Source organism: Platalea leucorodia, assembly GCF_965183815.1.
Source record: "Platalea leucorodia genome assembly, chromosome: 11".
NCBI classification, from domain to species: domain Eukaryota; kingdom Metazoa; phylum Chordata; class Aves; order Pelecaniformes; family Threskiornithidae; genus Platalea; species Platalea leucorodia.
Window position 1 is genome coordinate 15409395 of NC_138833.1, and position 14738 is coordinate 15424132.

Sequence of the window (14738 nt, forward strand, 5' to 3'; positions counted from 1 at the left end):
GGCCCGCAGCTGTGGGGCCCAGGGTCCCCGGTGGCGTGACCCCGTCCCTGCTTTGCCACCGAGGCCCCACGGGCACGGGTTTGCCGGCAAGGAGGGCGAAGAGACCGACCACCGAATTGGGATCTCGGCCTTAAATAAAAGCAGTTGCACGGCTCAGAAGCATCGTGGGGTTTTTACAAAGTGGACCTGGGCTGGTTCCCGCGTCCTCCCCAGACCTGCGTTCCCAGCGAGGACAGCCCCTCGGGGACGCCAGGGAACATGCCTCGGAGGATTTCCTTCCTTACACCGAGTCCAACTTCGTAAATTTATGAGATCAAAGCTATGCAGGCACACAACTTGTGTTTGTCCTTTCCTTCCTAACAAACAAGAGTGTTTTTGTTTCTTCCCTTTCTCCAGCTATTCCTTCCCGTTCTCTTTACCACTTGCCCTTTACGGCACAATTGTCTTTCTTGTACTGAAGGACTTTATTGGCCATTCCAAGTTGCTTTATAATATTTCTAGTGTTTCCTTCAAAGAAAAATCTGAGGAAATTTGACATTTCCTCAACTGTAGACTTTTTTTGGTGCTGTGCCTAGTATCATTGCAGGCACAACAGCAGTGGAATGGACAGCCCGGATCTTAAAAGCAACTACTCGTAGTATCACAAAGTCATTGCGCTGCTGCCGCTAGAGAGACCATATAAGATGCTCTCAAAAATGACAATCATCAGCTATGGACACCGTTTCAGTCCCATAAAGTCTATCAAGACAATTTTTTTTTTTTCTTTACTTCATTTTGAACTTCCGTGATAAAATTAACATTTCCAAATATCATGTCTATTATTGTTCCAAAGGTCAGAAGTTTGTACTAGTTATTTGGCAGAACATGTTATCCTTTTTCAACTTTAGTACACAAAATATTATTTCCACTAGTGTGGGAATCTTCTGAGATTCCCTGCCAGGAACCCAAATCAAAAAGCTGGAGATCAAAAGTTCTCCTGAGCAACTGAGGAGAATCAAGTAGGAAAGAACTGAAGCATGAATCCCTCTTTATTAAGAGATTCTTTTTGTCTTATTTTTTTCCTTCATGTTTTGTTTTCTTTTTCTTTTTTTTCCCAGAGATGTAATAGCAAATCCAGTGATTTTTCTTTATCAGCTCAGTTTATAGTTAAAGATCATGTAAAAGATTAGCCGATACTCCTCAAGTGCAGGTGGCTGGAAAAAACTTAATGGAAGACTAGGATAAAAAGCGTAACTGAAATCTGTGCTATGACAGTCCTCATGGATCTGTAATGATTTAAATCCTAATCTCATTTTTTTTAGAAGGTAACTTATTCTACCACCTATTCTAGCTGTTCAGCATTCCTGCAATCAAAATAATACCAAAGCGGGCACTCAACATGGGAATAAAATTAGTAGCCTAAGAATTCTTTTTTCTTTTGCACACAAATTATCTTGCTTATTGTACATCAGCCAACAGACACGCATCGAGCAGTAAGGCAGACAGAGGTAGTCAATAGGAACCAAAGCTGCTATTCCAGTTTAATTGCTTGGCTCAACTGATCTGTGAAACAAGACTTTCCTCACTCCAAAAATACCTGAATTTGGGTAGGTAATGGCTTTAATAGCTGCAATTATTCCAGGGGCTATTTTAGCTGTCAAGTTTATTTTCCCAAATATCTGGAGAACAATGGAAACGAGTGTCATGATCCTAACTGCTTACTGGTGTTACAACCCGTGTCTCCACACGGTAAAGGCCATGTAGTTAAACACAATTAAGAAGCTTTCACAAGTGAGTAATTTCAGGGCTGGGATTAAAGGATGTGGCCAAGCAGGATGCCTATTGTCTGTGGGGAGGGAAAATTTGCTTCCCTTTTGTCTGGATTGTATCACTCTGCCTGCATACAGCAACATTATTTTTCGGGTAGTTTTTTATTTATTGAAAAATAACAATATCTGTAGTCTTACATATAAGAATCGAAGGTGTCTTGCTATTTATACAGATGAGTTGCAGTCTCAGGAGGTTAAACGTTTCTGCTTCAAACATCCGTGAACTGGAGAAGATCAGCTGAATTACGAGTCCATCTATCTCCTCCTCCGGGTATGTTCCTTCAATTGTTCAGGTTCACTGACACTCCCAAAGACGGCTTTTAATCTCACGCCTTTCACCACCATGTGCACATCCCAGATTCTTCAGGGTAAAACTCAACTTCCTCACCTCTCCCAGTGGGAAAGATACACAATCATCATACACCGAAATATTCTTTACTTGTATTTTTATGTATTCTCTATATTTCTTGTTCCCTTGAGTTTTATTACAGCCTGGCAATTTCCTTCCTCTCGTTCTCCAATATGACTGTTAGGCTATTGTTTTTGATTTCTTAGCGTTGGAAAAAAAAATCCCCTTCAGAGGTTCATTCACATCATTGGCAATGACTACTAGCTAAGTATGGGGTTACCATGCCACAAGGAAGACGTACAAACTAATTCTCTGCCTGACTAGAAGAAAACAAAATGTTCTGGGATCCCCCAACAGGAAGAATATCTTCAGACTGTTTTACCATATATGCTTATTCCAATGATTAACTTCCCGAGTAGAACATGTTTGTGACGGTTCAGTAAAAGTGTGTGAAATCAGGGAGGCAAAGGGATAATTAGTAATTCTGTGCAAGTACACCTTTTGCAGGAGAGTTATATTTTTGCAAATGGCACAACACTGATCAGGTACTCGGATAAGAACATTGATCTCCTGCCCAAAACAGCATTTTGCAGCTCAAAATTTCAATTTCTGAATTTATGTCACAGAAAATGTGAAATATCAAATTATTTTTGCAAAATCAAAACGAGAATGAAATGGTCATTTTGTATTGTACCGCTAATTTTGCTCCTGCTGAGGCAAAGTTCCCCACTGTGCATATAGAGTTTCTGTGTAACAGTAAAATGTAGAAATGAAGCGTGACAATTGTGAGATCGTTATCTTTCTGCTGTATCATAATAAAATTTTTAAAACTAAAAACCCATCTTTGCTCTCTTTAACTCAAGACTAGCATGGCTTTCCTTCCACGTACAGATTTTTCCCGAAGGGTAAAACCAGAAAGCCATGCACACATAAGCAATTACGGAGGTCATCGTGACAGTCAAACCCTTATTTTTCAGCCTTAATCAACAAGACTGAAACAAATGGGAAGCCTAACAACTTTTAAATGCAGGGATACAATGCTTTCTCTACTTATGCTTTACCTTCATTCAGCAGCAATTTTCCTTGCCCTGTCACACATCTTTGATGGTCTCTAATGTGCTGAGTGCTGGTGTGAATGTACTGTGAATACAGTGAGCCTTAAGATTGAAAGGTCTTAAGACTATATTAACATGCAAAGAGGGGGGATGACAAGCCCCAGCTGCTCCCTGGAGCAGACTGAACCATAGCTGGAGAGATTAACCATTTCCTACACCTCAGCTCCCGACTGAAGGGAACCTCTCCTCTCAGCTGAGGCCGCTTTATGGGATGTCCACGGGAAAGGCTTCACGGAGGGCAGGGGGAAATTCTGAAATAACAAATATTCCATGCCTGAGGATGCACAGCAGGTTAGGAACATCGCACCCTGGCCACCGTGTCAGGTAATGCCGGGCCAGTCACGCACCGGACCGCTTCTGAAGTCCTCGTTCCCAAGTTAGGAGCAATCTGCTAAAGCAAACAGTGAATTAGGTTATTTGCTATTCATTTACAAAGGTTTCTATGAAAACAAAGACGTGCATTGATACGGACTCTCTGAAAGTTGCCACTGAGGACAGTGAGAGCTATTTATATTGCAAACAGCACTGGCTGTCCCGTGATGCTTGCACGTCTCTTTTCATCTACCTCATTTCCCCTCCATGTCCAAATGTGAAAAGACACGTATCCAGAAGGGCATTCCTCTCCCTCGCCGGCTGCTGACTGACTCGAAAGGTGCAGCGGCAGTGAGGAATGGCTCTCTGCCCGTCCCGCGCCTGCCGCCGCCCTGCCACCGAATCACCAGGCTCTGCTGAAAGTGAGTGAGTGGGATCAGGAGTGCAAGGACTCCTGCCAAGTCACCAGAGCATCCAGTCTGCCCCAGGCACGGTATAGTGTACAACATTATCAAAAGTGTCTGATAAAACAGAATAAGAACTGACAAAACCACTCAAAATTGTTATAAAATACCATTGAAAATAAAACCAGCTGGTTTGCGTAAAGCCAGTTCTTGCCCCAAACAGACACACGCTCCACAACAGAACAGCTCTGTCTTTCTGTCTGAAACAGGATCTTTTATCAAATGGTTTCTCTGTCTTCTGCCATTTTACTCTTACTACACACAATCTACAGATACTTGATTCCAGCCCCAGCACTTTGTTGGCAAAAGCTAAAAGAGCATATGGACCTGTCTAGATATTGGAGGTATCCAGCAACAGTATACAGATGTCCAAGCTCTAGCCTGAAAAAAATGAAGATGGGGGCGGTGGGGGAAAACCTGCCCTGACAGGAGGCAATCTGGAGTCTAGTGACTACCCCATTTGCATTTTCTTTGGTGTTATAATCAGGTTAAAACTTTAGCTGAAGGATTTTCTTCATTTGTTTGTAGAAAACCTCAGGCCAAAAACATTAGAAAGGGGAGGGTGGGTAAGAGAATGGGCTGGGCACAGATAAAGATGAAGACTTAAAAAAAAAAGGAAAAAAAAAAAAAAAGAACACTCTTGCCATGGTAAACTCCCCACCAGTAATCTGGCATTGGTAGCCAGTTCAGCATATCTTATTCCAAAAAATCTAATGTCTCATTAATTTTGGGGGGCCGCTTAACGCTGTACAACTATAAGTTGCAAGAAGATTTCACAAACGGTGGGGATTTTGTGACGATGACCTGTTATAACCCAGAGAGAACATGCAATGGTATTTGTATTTTTCTACTGAGTAGTTATTTTCAGAGGCAAAAAGCCAAACACTTGCATAACTCAATATTACCATTCTGTGTATCCATGACATTTGTAAGTGGACAACGCTTTGGCTGACAGCATTGAGCTAGTAAAAGAACAGGGCATGTCTACGGAGAGGAGCCAGTTTAAATATGATAAAGATTAGAGTAAATAGGATTCAGTCCTCCCCCCTTTTTAAGTAAATGGAGTAATTCTCTGAGCATGTAGAAAAATAATAAACAACCTCTCTGCTGCCAAATAACAGGCCAACAGTCTAGACTTTTTCTTAACTGGCAATCAACTAGATTAAGAAATTGTGAATAAAAGCCTGACATGCTATTTCTCTGCTTTATGCAATCGAATACATGCTACTTATTTGTGAACTCCTACGTGTGCTATTACAGCATTTGAATCAAGACCAAGGCTTGGGAAGACTTGCAGTTCTTACCATTTTCTTGCTGCTGGTGTCAGTGTCAGGTACTTTGCAACCATGGGCATTGCTGTCGTAGCTGAGACCAGCGCAGCAATTCAGCCAGCATCACATCAGCTTTCCACTGTGTGGAAATACATATATTTTGTATGTGTGTAGGAAGACGTGTGCCTGTGTGTTTGTGTTTCTCTGTGTGTGTATAAACTATAATTTGATTATGAAGAAATGTTGCACAGTTCAGTAGACTGAGTTCAGGCCCGGGAGCCAGGAATGCTCGGTGAAGTCATTGCAAAGTTATGTAGGCCAAAATTCCCTGTATCATCCTCTGGTTTTAGTCACATTTCGATGCTGTCGGTCTGACTTTTCTGATGAAGACAGTATAAACAGCTCCCGCTGACATTAGTGAGTTAGCAAGCGCTCAGCTCCTCCACGCTGGTAAATTGGGTCCCCTCTCATCGAAGCAATCAGTGTCAGAGGCGGTTGCTTTTATCAGCTGTCTTTGCACGATGACATACGTCCTTATTATTCCTTATGATCTGTTCTCCGGCTTTTAATGACCCTACAGAGCTAATGAGATGTTTAGTTCCCCCACCCAAACACAAGCGTATAGATGAAATGATATCAGGCGGCTCGCTGAAACCATTAAATCTTAGGCATGCAGAATATCCAGAAAGTTCCTGTTTTCAGCATGTCAGTTTTAGTCTTCAAATGCAGAAGCGTACGGCATGCTCACATGATGTCAGCAGCATAACAGAACAAACTGTCTTCTGCAGACAAAATCCTGTCTATTTTTAACTTTAAAAAGATTGCAGAAAGCCAACCGTATCCTGGGCTGCATCAAAAGAAGCGGGACCAGCAGGTCGAGGGAGGGGATTCTCCCCCTCTACTCCGCTCTCGTGAGACCCCACCTGGAGCACTGCGTTCAGCTCTGGGGTCCCCAACATAAGAAGGACATGGACCTGTAGGAGTGAGGCCAGAGGAGGCCATGAAGATGATCGGGGGCTGGAGCACCTCTCCTATGGAGAAAGGCTGAGAGAGTTGGGGTTGTTCAGCCTGGAGAAGAGAAGGCTCTGGGGAGAAGACCTTATAGCAGCCTTCCAGTACCTGAAGGGGGCCTACAAGAAAGCTGGAGAGGGACTTTTTGCAAGGGCATGGAGTGACAGGGCAAGGGGTCATGGCTTTAAACTGAAAGAGGGTAGATTTAAATTGGATAATAAGGAAGAAGTTCTTCACTGTGAGGGTGGTGAAGCACTGGCACAGGTTGCCCAGAGAAGCTGTGGATGCCCCATCCCTGGAAGTGTTCAAGGCCAGGCTGGATGGGGCTTTGAGCAAGTTGATCTGGTGGAAGATGTCCCTGCCCATGGCAGGGGGGTTGGAACTGGATGATCTTTAAAGTTCCTTCCAACCCAAACTATTCCATGATTCTATGATTCTGTGATCTGCAGATGACTCTTCTTCAACTCGATGTGGTTTTCCTCCCTTCCTTCCCTCCTTCCAGAGGCCCTGGCCATGGTAATGTCACACAGTAATCCTGTATCACAGTAGATGTGATGGCAGGCAATGTGGCTTCACAGCAGTGTCCCAGAGCCTGTGGTGGCCTCTTCCCACAGCCCAGAAGCTCTCCTGCAGTGGACAGCGGAGATGCTCCTGCTGAGAGACCACCAGACTCTCTTTTACCTACATGCATCAAAAAGCCAAGGCATCCAGGGATGCTGGCCGTCCTTCCTCAGTTGCAGGGGAGGGACAGGAGTGCGGACCCAGGAGGAACAGCCTCGCGAGGCGCAGAGCAGGAGCTGAAGGTACAGCACCAGCAAGAGCCAGCGCATAGAGTTAGATTCCTCCTGGAAGACCTGCTCACTTCTTCTTTTGGCATGCAAAATGGGGAGGGACCATCCTTGCAAACCCCGTCATCCCACCCCAAGGGTCTGCAGCGTCTCCTAGCAGGGATTTCACCCATGAGGGGAGGCTGGGACTAATGTACAGCAGCTCCTGGAGTGTGTATGGTGTGTGGGGGTTGAATGTGAGGGGAGAGGAAAGTGTTCCTCCATCCTGTGCTTTTCAAGCGGATGATTGTACTGGTTGGGTTTTTAAATGCTAAAAGTGCAACCATTTGTGGTCTTCCTTGAATGAAAGGAAGCATTGTGTATGAAACACAGGAAGAATTTCCTTTACTGTAACTTGTAGGGAGCAAAGGAAATAAAAGCAGAACAGCAGCTAGACGAAGGTCAGATGATCACATGAATCATACAGTGATGCAAGTTATCGAGTGCGTGGCTCAGCGCACCGCCCAATAAAACCACATGCCACCTAAGTACACAAGTATCACTTACCTACGATCACTTACCCCACCTGGAAGTATTTCTCTTGCGCAGAGCAGAAAGGCTTTCATTCTTTCTATGATACTGTGAATTCAAAAATCAGGAAAAGATCTATCAGGTAGGACAACAGTGATGATATTGAAGCAGAAGCAATTTCTTTAGATTTTTAGGCATTTCATTCCAGGTAGGTGAAAGTTGAGATGCAAGCATTCCCCAGTCTGAAATACTGAAGAGGGGATGGAGGCTGCTCTCGGGGTATCAGCGGAGCCGTGTCTGGAGATGTGTTTGCTGTTGCCATTAGAAGGGGGAACACAATGAAATCCATGCAGAGAGCTGCCTGGCCTGTAGGAAGCACACCGACTTCCAGAAACACCATGACACCAAGAACAATCTTGTCAAGGAAATAGTATTTTTAATAACTGTGTATGAAATGACTGCGCAACTTGAACCAGCAAACTTTGACTTTTCTGGAAAGCTGAATTTTGGCACGTCGCAGATAAGCTGCCCTCCACGTGCCCTAGCTCCCCTCGATGCCATCATTAGGAATACTCTCAGTGCCGCACCAGCATGCTAAAAGCCACAGATGGTACCAGCAGATAGCTCAACATCTGAATTTTTCAACCTGTTTTAGTGACTAGTATTTTTCTCAGAGCTTTGGCCAGTGGGCAGATTCTTTCCATAGAAGTCTGCATCGCATTTAAACAGTTGGGTTTCATTGCTGTCTTTATCCAAGGCAAAATTGCCTTTGCAGTAGAAGTGTTTTCTTTTATATAAACAATTGCTGTAGCAGTTGCTATTTTGTGAACTACTAATTGAGCCTGTCTCCAGGAGGGTATTACAAATGTGCTGCACTGTTTTGAAGAAGGTACCAAGAGAAATGGAAACCGTGTGTGGGCTTGCAGTTAAGGAGACCTTGAGGCAGCAGGAACCACCCCAGAGTTTTTTCCAGTTGTGGTCTAAAAGAAGGATGCGCACACAAATGGTGAAGAATCTGCAACCAAACATGGCAATAAGACTATTGCAGTAAGAAACGAAGAGAGCAGAGCTCAGCAGAAGCCTGTGTCCGGGATGGGAGTCGCCAGCCGTTGCAGGCATCTCCAGGGATCTGGCCGGTAGCTGGCACTGATTGATTGTGAGCGGAGAGGGGTGCCAGAGGCACCCCAAACGTGAAGGTGTGGTGACTGTGGCACAGCCCACCAGCGACGGTGGGCCAGCAGACGGAACCGTCGGTAACACCATGGGGAAGGAGGGGGTTACAGTTCTGTTGGCAAACGTATTTTCCTCGCTGAGATAGCAAGACCACCACATGCTCCAGTAATGATGCTCAGCTGCCTCTTTAGTTGACAGTCTGAACAGGAAATAGCCGACTCACAAATTAATTAGAAACGCTTAATGAGCTCTCATGCTTGACTGTAAGTGATGAAGGCAGAGGACAGACACTGCTGATGGAAGATGTTTCCTCCAAAACTGCCTCTGTTGTACCCGTTCTGAAAAAGAGGGAATTCACCCCCTGTTTCTGAGACTGATGACTTGTCCTGGACAAATCCCGCGTGGGCTCCTGCCGAGCGCTGCCCGAGCCGGTGATTCCTTCGCAGACCAAAGGGTGACCTGCCGCAGGAACCCGCGATCCAACGGGGTCAGCAGCTTCCCAGCGAGCAAGCCTGGGAAAAACCAGATGAGGATGCGACAGTGAACTACAACATATTTGAAAAGTTGGATTTAGGCTAAGGATTATTTTCCCCCTAAAAATGGGAGTCTGAATTCCTAGCTGTGAAGGGCTGCAATCGCCAGGAGCCGCGGGGCTTCTCACTAGCCCAGGACAGGGCCCTTGATCTTAATACTAAATCGGTTCAAGCCTACGCTTCTTAAAAAACTGTATCTGTTTCCATGGGAAGGGCCTGCTTTTCACTAACCTATAATTTAAGAAATGGTTCGCAGATCTAAACTGCGTTTTGAAAAATAAATTTGCCTCCAGGCTGATGGCTTTTACAGCATAACCAGCTTCAGAACAATGTCATGTGAAATGACAGAGATCAAGACCTTTATTTAAACTGTTGGAGCTGTACAAGAAAAACAAGCCTGGAGAATAAAGCACACGATCATTAATTATTGCGGCACAAGCAGCACAGCTGTAATTATCTTGTTCGCCGAGAATGTCTCCCACAAATTTTATCAGTCATATTGTTAATACATGGAAACAGGAGCCCTTATTCTTTCTGTTCTTTCGGTAGTGATCAAAATTAGACAAGATTTCTAGTTACAGTTGCTATTAATAAATCTACTCCTTGAAAATTTGGTAGTTAATTTCTTAGGATTCAGTGCGCTCAATAAGCTATTGAAAAATATAATTGCTCGTGGCTGTAATTTTGAAGTAATTACAGAAGAATTGCTGAATGTAGTCTTTTCAAATGCACTGAAGTTCTCCAAAGCGAAAAGCATCTCTGGCAGGAAAAAATCAAGCACACAAACCCATTTGTGCCCTCTTCCCAAAAGTCACTGTTTATAAACGCCTTTGTAGCATAATGACCTCCAGCAGTCCCCAGGCCAGAGCCTTTAAACGAGGGGGTTTGCTCAGGAGAGGTCCCGCACGTTCGAAGCACCGGTTCCAGTGGTCCAGTTTCAGCGCTGGGAGCCGACCAAGCGACTTGCCGGGATCACCCCGTACGGACTCGGGCTCTGCCTCCCTGCGCTCTCACCGCTGCTTTCTGTGCTGGCTCTGGGCCATTTATAAACCGCTTCTCTTTCGGTGACATCAGTGGAAACATTCTAGAAATTTATTCTGTTAGCCAAGAAAACTAAAATAATTTGCCTTTAGGAACAAAGATGCTCATTTCTCAAGGAAATGCTCTCACCCATCTTTTTCAGCCCGACTACATGCACTTCCATGAGAAACACCGGTTTCATTTTCTATGCCACTCAAGGATAACATTTGTTTTCTGTTAACGGGCTGGGACAAACTCCACCTTCAGCTCTCCCGCCCAGCCCAGCGGTGCCACGAGCGACACACACGTGTGTCTCAGAGCTGCGACTTCAGCCCATCCTACTCGAGAAGGAATCAAGGACGAGAGCAGCCCTGCATCTCGCTTACCGCAGTTGCTCCAATGCAGCAGAGCCACGCGGGACGTCACTGCAGCATCCCGCACCTCCTTAGTGGTTTTCCTCAAGAAAAAAGCTGAGTCTGTCCCACCAGCAGCACAGAAACTCGCACTAAGGAGTTAACGAAGAAGAAAAAGCAAGCTCCAGATTAAACAGACACTGTGGTTAGAAACTGAGCAACGGGAGCAGCTAGAGGCACGGCGGTCAGAGAAAGTTCCCCTCTCTCAGCAGTTTAGAAAGCACAGGATAAATGAAATCTTGAAACAATAAAATACCAGCATTGAACAACGTCTTTACAGGCTAAAACCCGGTGGGCCCAGGGCTGGCCCCGACCTCCGGCATCTGTGGCACCGCAGGGGCTCCCCCGGCCCCGGCTGAGCCGGGCAGCGCTCCCGGGGCGTGAGCTGCGACCTGTGTCCGAGGAAGCGGCTCCCTCTTGTTCATGCAAGGTTCTGATTTTGTAGTGGGAAGAAGATGAGCCAGGGCAGGACGGTTCCCTCCTGCCCCCCCCCCCCAAGATAATAAAAGTTGAAGACTTTTCGTGGTGTATAACTTCATCTCTGAGAAGACATATCTACAGAAAAACTGTTACCAAAGGAGCCAGGTTGCAGTCCTTAAGGAAAACAACAGCAACAGAAAGCACGAAGGCGTTCGGGGAGCAAGGGGTGGATCACCCCAGCACCCCCCACCAGCACCCAGACTGGGGCTCCTGTGCCTGCCCAGGGCCTGGCCAGGGCTGGGGCAGAGGCAGAGCAGTTGTGTCACAAGAAACAGGCATCTGCTTATCTCCTGTGCTGCTTTTGAAATCCGGAACCAACCCACAGCCCAAATACTTCCTTTGGGATGTTGCGATAAGGGCCTGCAGGCTGGTCCGGGATGCCTCATCAGTGCCGACCGGCAGCGGAGCTCTACTGTGCCTCCCAGCTCTGCCCAGGGGTCACGGCTCCTCGCCCGCGGTGGCGTTTGAGCACCCAAAGAGCTGGCTAGATGATTGTACTGCAAGGCTCCAGTATGGAGCTTTGGTGGAAATGTGGCCTTGAAACCACAGCGAGTGTCTGCAGCAGGACGGGAGCGCCCGAGCCCCAGCGGGAAGAAGCCGCGCGGCCGCGCTCACCCCGCAAACCACCGGGGCCGGTTACTCAGCCCCGCGCCCGCCGCAGCCCAGCCTGCGGGGCTCCCTGGGGGCTGACGGGCCGGATCCACGTGCACGAGCTGCCCTGCCCACGGACCGGCCACCACGGGCATTGCTCAAACCCACAGGGGCTTTGAGCAACAGGTACCGGGCAGAGGAAACGGCCACACGCTGGTGTTCAGCTGACGGGCATTAACGTCACAGCTTGGGGAAGGAGCCCGTGTCGCCATGCTGAGCTCGCTCAGGAGATGCAATCTTGCGGCGGAGGCGGCCGTGCAGCGCAGGAGGTGCTGCCGGGTGCCTCGCCACAAAACGCTTGTGATGTTCTTCAGGTAGCCTCTCCTTCAGCAGTAACGTCTCAAACCACAGGACCAGCTACTTACTGTCATCTGTCTCACTTCTACACCTTTTTCTTCTCTGCAGTAGTTCCTGGTGACTGGCACGAGAGCTCGCCGTGCCCTGTTGAGGCTGGCTCCTCAGTGCAGCTGAAGGCAGGAGCTCAGGCGGTGACTCCCCACCCTCCGAGCAGATGTCTTCAGCTCCAGCTGGGAACAAACAGCTGGAACAGGCAGACGCTTAGAAATCAAATTCTGCCGCTGTACAAATATTTTCAGTAATGAAAATAAACAAAGAACTGGGAGTAACATGCTTCCTCCTGTTACCATGCTTCCTAGGAGGAGAAGGGCTGTAAGAGAGCAGAGGACCCGCGTGAGACCCAAGCGGGTGACACAAGGGTGCTCTGCTCACACGGCGCTGTTCGGTTCCAGAGGCCACACGACGCGCCCGGCCTTGCAGGACGGCCGGCAGACATTGCCCCAGCAGAAAACGCTGCCCAGCAGCGGTCCCTCGGGGGAAAGGAGAGCCACAGCACCTCTCCGACTCGCGGCCCGCCGTGCCGGCTCCTCAGCCGATTGCCGTGGGGACCCACAGCTCCCCGCGTTGGCACTTTCTGCGCCGGTCGGGGCAGGACCTCACACCGCCGTACTTCGGTGCCGAGTGAGCTGCATGTCCCGCGATGACGCTGACAAAGCTGGCGCAGCACAGCTGAAACCTGGAGGAAATATATTTAAAATAATGTTTTTCTGTTAGGGACAGTATAACAGCGCTCTGGGTCAGCAGTTAACCCCTGCTCTGCTGGTCGAAAACTCTGCTGTGCCCCCGGCGTTACCACGTCCCGCTCGTGTTTCTCCTCCTTTTCCCCGCACAAGGCAGCAGGACTCGGCCCTGCTCCTTCCCTCTGAACCTCATGGAGTGGGAGAATTAACCCCCCCTTCGGGGGAGACACGGGCACGTCAGACACAGCAGATTTACCTTCTAGCTCCTCTGCCAGGAGAGGTCTTGAAGCAAAGCCCACGTTGCCAGGGAAGCAGGTTCTGCTCTAAAAGCCTGGATAGATCCCACCAGGATTTGAACTTGTGGTTCTTCGACTGCCAAAGTTCTGAAAAGCACCGATTTCAGTAAAGCAGCGTCTCCAGTGAGCACCAGCAACACTTTTCAAAAACCCAAGAACCGGTGTATCTGGATTTGCCTGTAGCAATAGCAAAGATGGTGGTGGTGTACACAGGCAAGGCGGGGAGGCCGTACAGTCGGCGTGCGAAGCCTGTAATGCTCCTGTAGCCCATGAAAAAAAGGAGGGGACGGCTGGAACAGCATGTGAACGCGGCAGCACATAAACAGAGGCGTTACTTTCAGCACAGACACAGGCTCGGAAGATGTGCGTATCGCCAGGGTGTACGCTCATTTTTAACTCCAGCTACAGGGCCGCTCTATTGTAATGATAAACGCTTAAGTCACATTTGCAAAGAGAGAAGAAAGCAACAGCGGTTTGGCAGCGAGCTGTTTGGGAGCTCTGTGCATTTGTGCAGCCAACAGCGACACGGCGAGCTGCTTCCCGCCCCGCGGGCCCAGAAGTCGTCCGGTGGTTACGCCGCGCGAAGCCGCGCCGAAAACCATCGTCTCCTCTTCTGCAGCCCCCCGGTAATCGCGCAAGGGATGAAAGACGCTGTGGCGCTCGGATGCCTGTGGCTTGCTTCCCTGCCTTTGCCTAGGCACAAGTGAATTAGCTTTCCCCTTTGTTTCAGGAAAATTAAGGGAACTACAGAACAGGAGTAACAATACATTAAAAATGTTGGCTAGCAAGTCCTATATCCCAGCCTAGCTGGAGAGTTAAAAAGGAAATCAGTTCTGGGCATTACCATCAGCGTTTTCTGGATGCTGCAGTGATTATACTGCCGAATTTACTGCGAACGTAATCGCTTGCCAAAGACCCACACAGACCCATGATCACCAGCTCACCTCGTGCATCCCCGTCAGGAGGACACCTCATGACCATCTGCTCCGGTAACACAAAAGTCTCTGTCCTGCGTTGGGCGCGCTCAGCCAGCGAGGCCCAGCCCGAGGCACGCTGCTGGAGGGCTGACGGTCCGCCGACAGCGGCGGCGCACAAGCGCGCATCGCCGGCACCCCGCAGCGCAGCCTCCGGCCTCTCCTCCGGCGCCGGCTAAGGCTGAGCATCTCCTGCTGCGGGTACTGCTGGAGCCAGGCTGGGTGCTGCCCGCCGTACCCCTCCAGCGCTGCCTTCTGAATCCATCATGGCACAGGAACACCAGGCCAAGCAATAAACCCCTATGTTATAATTATTAAAAGGCAATTGAATCTCTATCGATTGTTTTCACATCGCCCCACCCGCACGGAGCGTTAAGCCATTTGATATCACGCTACTCGGGACGGGAACTGAGAACGCAGAGTCCGAGCAATTCGTCCGTTCCCTGCTCCTAGGGAGAGCTCACGGTGGTGTTACGGGACCAGCTTAAACACCCGCGAGGCTGCTGTTACAGCCTTCATTCCTCCTGGAGATG